Genomic DNA, 11710 nt, shown 5'->3' on the forward strand with positions numbered 1-11710 from the left:
TAAAAAATTACATTTGAATGTTTTTTTAAGAAACTTTACTAATATATATCAGAGTTGAATTTTACTGAATAATAGCATTCGTCGTATAAATATTCATATATTTTTATTTTTGGCAGTATTATATAAATATATCTAATTTATTTTAAATTGAACTCATATTATCTCTACCAAACCTAGCGAGTACCTTTTTTCTTGTGCTTTCGTTTCTAGAAAAGCTTCGATTTTTTGTTTAACTTCGTCTGTTTATATTTTTTCATTGATAATTTCATATTTTAAATAGAAATAAATCATTAGTAAAAGATGCGATGGGTTTTTATTTAAATTTCAGTTGAGGGTCCTCCTATAAAATAGCCCACTGTTATTATATTTTAAATATAGGCGTTGTTTCTTATTTGACGGATCCAATTAACTCCATTAAAAATATAGATCAGTTTCCTAAAATATATTTTATCAATATTATTTATTAGATGGATTTTTTTTATATGGAAAAAGATAATATCAAAATTAGTTGGTTTTAAAAACTTTCTCTGTTTATAATCATATATTAGTTTTTGAAAAAATAACAGCTCTTCTTTATTTACTTATAAAATATCAATAGGAATTTTAGATAAAAAGAAGAATCAATTTTCAAGACCAAATTTGAATTGTAAAACTATAGATTCAAAATAATAATAGATGCAAGTCATTCAATATTTATCGTACATAGAAGAATAATATTTTATATAACTATTGATCTTGAGTATAGATAATGTGTACAATCATGCTTTAGCATTCGTTTTAATTTTTTTATGTGATTTAAAGTTTAAGAGCCATCTAATTACAGCTACATCGAAAAATCTTATCATAGATTAGTTTTATGCTATTAATGTTTACTCTTTTTCAACGAAGCAAAAGAATAGTTTTTATACAATTCCGAATATATTCAGGGTTATTTAATCACATTTTCTCGTCTAAAAACCTATGAATTTGAGTATATTTCTATCAATGTGTTCATGTTTCAACCGCTTCCGTTAGAATTCAAACATTACACAACATTATATTTTTTCATTAGATTAAGGTAACAGAGTATTGTTTAAAATGCATGGGGTTTTATATCTCGAAATTAATATCAACTGATATTCTCTATTACTAAAATCTTGTTTACCATTAACAATTATAGTTATAAAACATCTTATCAATAACCACGATTGAAGAATACCCATGAACTAGTAAGTCGGAAAAGAGGAATATTGTAAATATAACAAAGTGGAAAGAAGTATTTGCTAATTCTGTTTCAAATACATTCTGATTTTTTGCTTGAACAAGATTTAGAGGCTAAAAATCAAATTACCTATAAATAAATAAAATTAAATTTGATCGTAAATCTCACGCAATTCAAATGTTAAATTTATTAAATTTTCTTGAAGTATTCTTCCAACAATTTAATAATTTTAAATAAGCTAAAATTCAATTTTAAAGCTGAATGTCGTAATATTTTACACATAACATTAAATCCCTGGGGATGTATATATAGCAAAACATGATGCTTTTCAGAAAGTTTATATCTACAGTAAATATCACTTTTTTTGCAGAAATCCTGTTGATAAGTTCATATTTAAATTTCGATCGGTATTTTTGATAGAATTTAATTTATCCAGAACTAACCTAAACTTTATTCAATGTTTATAAGGTTATTATCTGAGTTTTTTTTTCTTTGCATCTGTTTTCATGTTCTTATAGGATATTTTTCTTGCAATTTATTTCTAAAGAAATTGTGTATAATTTAAAAAAAACCTTTGTTAAAAGAAAGAACAGTGATTGAAGTTTTCATTCCCCCTAGAACATCTTTATGCTTATTATTATATAAAATATTCTAATTTTATTTGCTTTCGAAGGATATCCAGTGATTAAAAGTGCCAAATTTATAAGGTACACGAAAAACAGGTATTGAATAATCACAAGATTATAAATTTAAATCACTAGGTTAAACGTTTTTAAAGAAAATATAATCTGCAAATGTCCATAGATGAGTGAAATAATTCAATTAAAAAAAACAAAAAAAACTATTTTCAGCATAAAGCTTAGTGTTAAAAATATGTTTGTTTATCTCAAAATTTTTACTGAAGATGCAAACGCATTTTATTGAAGTTATTTTTTTATAATTCCAAATCGGTAATTATCGCCGCTTAGCTTCAATGAATACATAAAACATTGGTTAACTGACTAATGGTAAAATAAACTTTCAGTCCTAAACATACACTTGTTTGTGCCGGTGAAACAGCTTACATCGATTTCTATAAACAAGTTTAATAAAAAAAGCCATTATGAGCACGAAAAGAGATGTCATGTATGATAGTTACTCGTTTTAAGTGGACAGATAAAAGCCAGTTACCCATCTGAAATCTTTTTATTCTAAAAGGATTAAAAATAAAAAAATTATCTAATGCCTTTTTTTTATTAAGAATGATTTTTTATAATTTCTGCTAAACAAACATATGTTCTTTTAAATGAAATAAAAAGATCACAACAAAAAAAAAGATAAAAATCAGCCAAATATGTTTTAAACAAAATCATTTAACACGTTTTGAACCATCTTCAGCGTTAAAAAATTATTCAAATAATGCGTAGTTCATAATTATTTAAATGATTGATGGACTGAAAAGATAGTATTATAATATGAATTCACTGTAAAAAGACAATTAAATTAATCAAGCGGAAATATATTTGTTTAAAAAACGTTTAGATTAATTTTAACTGAAACTTCTTTCCAGAAGAAATTAAATTCAAATACATTTAAATATAGAGAATAGACAAGGATATCTTAATAACATCAGATTTCTTATGCGCCTTCTAATTTTTTTTACAGTAACAGTAATTTTTAAAAAATTATGATGTATACAAGAATTCACAAATTTATGCTAGAAATACGTTTTTTAAACTAGTTTTATAAAATAATTATAACTTATTTATATTTAAAAAAGATAATGGTGTCAAGAAATAACATTATTTGTGATTAAGGTGTTAGAAATGCCAACCGAAGCTATCGCAAAACAGTGAGTTTGCAGTTAAACTTAATAATAAGTTTAGAAAGCAAAGAAGAAAATTTTAAAGACCATGAGGTTATAAGAATTAGTAAAAAAAAAGCTGTTATATGACTACTCTAAAGTTTGATTCAACAAATTTCAATGGTTTGAAGCGAAATTAGCTTTAAATTAATAAAATTGAATATAAAATACCCAGAACACTAAGTTACTTTTTGGAAAGTGTAATTTTAAATGCTTCTTTATAAATTGAAAAACACAAAAAACTATATTTGGATAAATTATATATCTTCGACCACAAGGTATGTTCAAGCTATTTTGAGTTTTTATAAAAAAAAATAGGGCAGATTATGGGAAATACAAGGGTAAAATATTATAAAAATTTATTTTATGCATATTTTCTATTTATTATTTCATCTTTTAATAACCAAAATGCCATAAATTAAATGTATTGCAGAATCTTTAATTATAACTAGGCTATTTATTAAGAATTCTTATTAAAATGTGAATTTTTTTGTTTAATGTACACACAATATGTTTGCCAAATATATATAGACAACAATAAATAAAAAGGGTTGCATAAGATTAGCACTAATGAATAATCCAGTAAAAAATGGGTATTATAATATTCGTATACAATTCAATGTTACAGAAATTGAATCAGGCAATTTCATACTAATTTTAGCCTTGGAAATCTTTGAATAGGGCATTTCAAAAAAAAATAAAAAAGTAGAATTACGATTCGTACCCTTTAACGGACAATTATCGTTTTTAGTCTATGTAAATACCTCTAGATATAGAAAAAGGTTTTTTTCACATAAAAACAACATGAAAATATATACATAGCTTTTGGGCATACAAAAAAAATAAATAAATAATTATAAATAATATGATATATCGATTGCATATAATCTTTACTAACAAGAAATTTTTTTTTTCAATTTTTCATTCTGTTGAAAAAAATCCTGCATATATCTCAACAACTTTATATTAGATATAACAGAGCAGCATCCTTTTTGACTGCAATTTTGCGAGCGTTAGATTTTTAAATTATAAGTTCAAATATTTTTTAAATGATGTTTTTTTTAAAAACAAAAAATAAAATAATGGATTTATTTAATATTGCGGCGCTTTACTCGTAGTTTAACAAAATCTGAATTTTTTTATATCATTCAATGGAACAAGAGAACATAAAATGGATCTAAAAATATTCAACGCATCATATAATTTGTGAAAATAAGTCTTTTTTTCCTATATTCGTCTTATTCAAAAATGTCAAGCAATCTCTATTTAAGAAAAATTACGCAAATAAGAAGAAAACATAAAAAATAAAAGATTCTCTAAAAAGCATCCATACATTGTTTTATGTATTTGATTCATGATTAAGAGCGTTTCGATGATATAAATGATCTGCAAAGGAAAAATAGTATAAATTCGTAAAAAAATTTACATGTAAATGCAAATAAAAAGTCGAAAGTTTATGAAAAGAGTGTTTGTATTTAATACACCACTTAAGTGGGCTTTTTGAACGATATGAAACTGTTACCATAAGATTATAACTATTTTTTTTTGGTTTAAAGGTAAAATATCATCGAAATAGGCCGAAAAACATTATAACAAATAATAAAAAGAATATTTTTAGCATAAAAAAATTAAAAATGCATTGATTTTTATAAAGAAATATACATATAACTGATTGATGCGAAAGCGCAACTTATACATACATAGGTCAACGATCAGATTTTACTAAATAAGCATCATACTTCCCGTATTTTCGCGGGTAAGCAGTAAATCACTTATATATCTGCCAAAATAAAGCCCCAAAAAAAACATGTAATACTATTAAAATATCCATAAAAGAATAAATAAAGATACAGAAATAGACACGATAGGCAAAGCTTCTATTTCTCTACGTAACATAGGGTTACATATATAAAAGTGTTTTTCAAAAGGCTTTTATATACCTAGTACTTAGTGCATATACTCAAGTTTCAAAATAGAAAAATAATTAATTAACCAGACTATAAAAGCCTTCAAAGGGGTTAAACCAGTAATCATTGATGATTATATATAAATTTTTGGATGATCAACAAAATATAGATTTTTAAGTATATTTATAACCGTTAAATTTTAATTATGGCATAAATTTCTTTCTTTCTTGTATTTTTATTTTTGTATGGAATGATAATTTTTTAGGGCCTTTTAATTGTTCCTGCTAATATTCAATTAGAAGTCTTTTGATTTATTCGATAATAAATCGAATTTTTCGAGCTTCTACTTGATAAATTGTGTGTTTTTTGTGATTGATCATCTTTATTTCATCTAAATAGTCATCTATTTTAAAATTTAAAGACTTCAACATTATCCACAGCTAGAAATATGTTGAATAATAACTATTAGTCTGGTGGTAAAAACACAGAAATACAGTATTAAATAAATTATTATTTCCAGTAATAATAAATTTACATATATTTGTCTTTAATGATACATCGTATCTTACTTTCAGTGTTTTACTCTAAGAATAAATCGACTTTTTATGCAAAAAAATTCTGTGTGTTATGTAAAAACATTCATTATATAATATGCATAAAAAAATTATTTATTTTATGTTTTAACAGCTAATATAAAATGTTTGAATTATCGTTAATAACAAAACTCAATGATATCTGGCTTTTGTGTTCATATTAAAGATTAAATTTTTGATTACAATATTTCCTTCGTGCTATTGAATATTATACAAATGGAAAGCCTGTGATAGAATAAGCGATCATTTATCCAAACCTATCAGCCAAAACTACTCTTCAATGAGTAGGTACGTTTTATATGCCTAAAAAAATTACCACACACAAAAAGAAATATGTACATAGATTAGTATAAAAAAATCTCACTGTAGCCTTTTCAGATTTTAAATAAGCAAATATTCGTTTGATTATATACTTCAACTATAAAATTTATTATTTGAATCTAGCAAAAAAAAAAAAACAACAAACAGTTATTATTTTTTAAAAAAAAGTTCCATTGCGCTCTATAAACTCACTATACAAGAAATTCATGAAAATAGGATGCTATTATTCCAATAAAAAACTATCTGCTAAGTACATAAAACCAATCTTGCATTTTTTTGATTTATGGTCTTGCTAATAAAAAGTAAATTTTAAGTTATAAGGGTATTATTTGTATTTTGGTTGAAAAATCATATTATAATGTATCTAGTTTTATTGAAAGTAAACCTAGTAATATACTAAAAATCTACTAATCATACAATGTATCTTAATTTATTGATTTATTCAATCCATTGCTTATATCCAAGATCCCTAGTAAATCCCATTGTGCCTTTATAAATAAAATTACTGTATTGATAGACCAAAATAAATTGTATTTGTTGATTTCATGCATATAATATTACGATAGACACAACATATAAAGAAATTATAAATATATGGTCGATATTAGTACATTAATAAGTCATAAATTGATTATTTTTTCCATTTTTATTTATCAATTAATCAAGGCCAAAGATATACTAAAAATTGGCGTTAATTTTTCAATTTTATAGGGTATTAAGACTGGTTTATGTTAGAAAGTTCGATTGTCGAATCCTACTAGCAAGATTAAATAAAATATACGAACAGGATATATTTTAAATGGTTATTTCGATAAAAATCATTGAACTGATAAAGAACAAAACTTCTTTATTGATTTAAGTAATACTTAACGTTCAATTTTAAATAAATACGCCCGTATTCGAACCCTATTAAGGCATTTTGTATCATTTAATTTAAAAAAATTTAAAATCGGCATCTTGTAAATATTAAACAATATAAGTATTGTCATACAGTTTTTACGATCTTTTTAATATTAAAAGTTATTTTCAATCATTCTAAACGATATTTATGACATATATAAATTGATTTTTACAACAATTTTATAAACTGTTTACTGCAGTACATCAAAAATTAAATGTATAATAAGTTTTACGGTTTTTTTTCGCGGAAAATACAACAAAAATGTACCATATAAATTCATTCGCAATGGTGAAGATTTTTTTAAAAGAAATACATGCCCTCTTTATTTATAGCTAATTATAAATATAAAATATACAATGACTGCATTCCAATAAAATTCTTGATGTTATTGAAATTCGATTTCCACCTAATCTAATTAAAGAATAAATTTTGAAATTTATCGTAAAAGCTGGCTTTGAATAATTTTAAAATGGTATAGATATTTCCATGATCTCTTTAATTATTTGCAAAATATGTGCTCAAATTAATAGTTTCTTTGTTTATAAAATAAATAAAATTGAATTATAGAATATGAAGCTAATTAAATTACATGAAAAATAGTCGATCATTGAAAGCATATAAATTTTAATAAAAAGTAATTTTTGTTTTAACTATAATAAAAGTTGGTTTAACTTTTCAGAACTTTAGAAATATTTAAAACAAAAAAAAGAATTTATGGCCTAAATAACTTAATATAAAATGTCAAATGAACCTTATCCAGAACAGCGATCTATCTATTAAATTTTAATCCCTTAAATTATACTTTTATTTTCCGGCAAGATAGGTGTTTTAAATATTTTTTCTGCAAAATTCACATCTAATCGAGCAGTAAAATAGTAAAACACCAAAAAAATACAACTGGGAATAAAAAAGGAAACTATATTTTTTATTAAGAATGAATTTCTCCATGATATAAGACAGAAACATTTCAAAATTCATTATAAATTTGATAATTTATGTAGTTTATTAAAGTAACTTTATTTTCATTTTTAGGGGTTCAAATAAATGTGTTTATTTTATAATTATCAATTATTGCTTTTGTGGTATTTTTTTATCCGTTAATGCATTAAAATATTTAGGAATTTTTTACTTTGTTACGATAATTCCCAAATTTTGTATTAGTTCATTTTAATTAAATACACTCGTGATTTAGATATTTTTTCATCTGGAATTTAATTCAAAGTAGAACAATATTTTGAATTTATTTATAGTTTTAGTCATATAGCAATAAATAGGTAATATTTACAGATTCTATAGGGTATTTGATGAAATTACTCAAACTTTTTATTGTTAAATGTGCATAAAATAAAATTAATTTTATAATAAAGGAGATAGTGGATATTTTATACTATAATTGTATAGTTTGAACAAGGTTTTTTAGTCATTTTTTATTTAGTTGTTTAAAAATATATTAATTAATGTGAAGACATCTCAAAGATATGAGCAATAAGTATCAAGAAATTATTTAAAAGCCAGGGAACCTTTTTGCTGTGTTTATAAAGTTTTTTTTGTGAATAATTTTATCAATATGATTTGAATGGTTCTACTATAAAATTTACTTTTCATATTTTAATTTATGTTTATCACTTACATATACTTGAATTTAAAATAACTTAAATCTAGATTTTTGTGAACTTTACTCCAAATTTAAATTTTATCTTACGCATTTATGAAATCCGACAATCTATTATGTATATGATCATACCTTTTCTCTTGCGTATGATAATATTATTTCAATAATTTTATACCTAAAAAAGAGAATTGTTGTTTTTTTTCTTTTTATAATACACACTATCCTTCACTGTAATCGAAATCTTACTTATTCTGAATTACACGAAGAAAATAATTTTTAAAAACTTCTTTATAGTTTTAAATTTCTTATTTTCGATTTCAAAGATATATTGCACATCATGGAATGTGAATATTCTATGCATAATCTTTTATTTTAAATGCTATATTGTTCAAATAAATAAGCTTTTATATGATTTTAATAATTTCTAAATCTATGATAATCGATTTTTAAAAATATTTATCTAATTTAGCGATTAGAATATTAGAATAATAAAAATATGTATATACTAGAAGCTCTGGCTTACCAATAACCCCTAAGTTTATACATCACATATAAAAAATCAAATACAGTTTATAAAAACACAAAATAATGATTTGATTTGCCTATTTATATTATTTACAAAATTTCAAATTCGTTGAATATATATATTATATATAAGCAGAAAATGGATAAATTTTCAGAACGATTTTAATAAGTAAATTACCGCAAAAAGAATTTATATGTATACATTGCCTGTAAGATAAAATGGAATTCAAATTTAGGCGAAAAAACAGAAATTATTGCTATAATGATTTTGGTGGTAAATAAGCATTAATATTTTCTACAATAAATCATGTGTACTTTTATGAATTAAAACATATATTTGAAGAGTCAAAAATCTAAAAAGGCAATCAAATAGGCTGTATTTGGTTTATAAATCCGATATATTCACGTTGTTGTTTAAATCCTATATTTGCTTTTTAGAAACATATTTCAAATGCAAAGTTCCTCCTTTATGATTTTAAATCTTTTTCTAATTTTTTTTGGCTGTTTCATTTCTTTATTCAATTATTCTAGCTCTTGTCTATAACAAATAAAATATAAATAAAAACCCCATGTTTATTGTACCTTTGCCATCGTTATATCTATAATTTTATTGTTTTAATGTAATAAACGCCCCTTCTGTGTTCGGTAAATTCGATAATCGCGACGACTTTCCGATAAATCTTTGCCTGCTAGTTTTTAGAAATCATATTCTCATGCATCCTAAAATTTTCTAAAAAAGTTAAAGCCTGAAAAGTAACCTGTTTTTTGCTTTCTCTTTAATTTTTATTGTTCTTTTATTTTATAACGATCCTCATTTCATCTATTCACACGATATTTACATTGCATCCGAGTTGTTTTCCAAAAGAAAAGGTGTAATTAGTCTACTCCGTAATTTTTTTTTTACAAAATATGCGAGCAAGGTAAAAATCTATATATATTGTGGTGTGTATCTAGGCCCCAATTGAAACATATTTATGGACAAAAAAAGCACATAAAAATTTTTATAATCAGTTACTTATTGCTTTTAAATTTAAATTGAGTCTTTGTTTTCATTACCATGCTATATTTTATTTTTTTGGATCTTTTTGCTTTTTGCACTCATCTTGATATCAAATTTACTAAGTACTGATGAAATGAATATTAAAAATAGATGCCTCCTATTATCTAGTTTTTTATTCTATTTATTGATTTTTTAATTGAATGATTTCATTTGGCTTCTATATTAAAATTTCACATATATACAATATTTCATCAAATTTAAATATATTGAAGTTACTCATTCACTTTTGTTCTATTTATTGCTACTCGTATTGGTTTTTTTAACAAAAATAATAGCTGATTGGGTCTTCGTCAAGATTTATAAAAAATACCATATCAAGCGATAAAAAAACATTATCGAGAGGTATATTTGCATTTATTTTTTGTTTTATAAAATTAGCCTTATCATCTAATTCATTGTGTGAAATAAGTTGCTCTGAGTAAAATAATATATAAAAAATTATTTTGTGTGTAATAGATCTAAATAAATACCTACTTATATTTTATGGGAATATTTATCTTGAAATTAAATTAAATTTACGTTTTTTGACAATAAAAGTGCATATTTTATTAAAACTAATTAAAAAGTTTGTCATTTCTAGTATAAAACGCATTGTAGATGTAATGCCCTCAGCTGTGCTGTTATTTTTTAATCTTGAAGTTGAGGCCTGATCGAATTTCATTGGTGAAATAGATATTAAAAGTAAATAAGCCAAGATTTATATGAAATGGATTTTTATGAAATTCAAAAATGATTTCTTCTAATTTTTAAACAATTTGATGATTCCTATGCCATTAAATTATCATTATTTATTGGTCAGATAAATCATAATATCCCCAATAATCATATAAGAAAATTTAAATATAAATGGTAGATGTTAATTTCTTTGGTAAATTGACGCATCTCTACAGATTTCAATTTTTTGCATTTAAAAATATTTTTAAAAGTTTCGTTATTATAATCAAGAATTTAAGCTTATTTGTTTAACTTAGAGCATGAAGTGGCTTTTTTGTGTATTAAGAGTCATAAATATATAATTAAGGTTTTAGATATATTACTATATAAAGTCATACCTATAAGGGTTAAAACTTCAAATACGTATTTAATGTTATAATTCATGCTTCATATTCTGTGTGAATAATCAGATCCTGAAAATTGTACATAAATGAATTTTCCTGAACATATGATAATGTAGGGAAAGGTTACTATATAACTGGATTCCTTTCATTAAAAGTTTACAAACACAATTTCATTCTTATATATAAAAATATTATTTTATCTAGCATCCGATTACACATAAAAGAATAAATTATCATAAAAGGCATTATTTATGCAATAAAATAGCCATATGTTGCATTGCGGATCTAGAAAAAATTGGGTTTGATATGAATGATGAATCCAATAAAAACAAAAAATTGTTATTTACTGAAAATGAAAAATACGTCTCCGAATATAATTATAAATTATGAAGCTTCTATACTTTACCCCTAATATGTTTTTTTATTGCAAGCAGTATAAATACTATTCTAAGAGAAAAAATAATGAATTTTTTTAGAAGAAGCCAAAAATTATTATATCTAATCTGCATGTGTAAAATTTACAGTTAAATATAAAACAGAGTCGAGTAATATTCCAAGTAGTTAATGGCTTCTTTAGACACATGGGAATAAAATAATGAAAACTTAGGCCTTTCTTAACCCTTAAAAAGATAATTAAAATTCAAAATTATTCTTAAAAAAATATTTTCAACGTAAATTTATTGAAGTAT

Source organism: Rhyacophila brunnea, unplaced genomic scaffold (assembly GCF_057557595.1).
Source record: "Rhyacophila brunnea isolate RB1 unplaced genomic scaffold, BYU_Rbru_1.0 scaffold_35, whole genome shotgun sequence".
Taxonomy (NCBI): domain Eukaryota; kingdom Metazoa; phylum Arthropoda; class Insecta; order Trichoptera; family Rhyacophilidae; genus Rhyacophila; species Rhyacophila brunnea.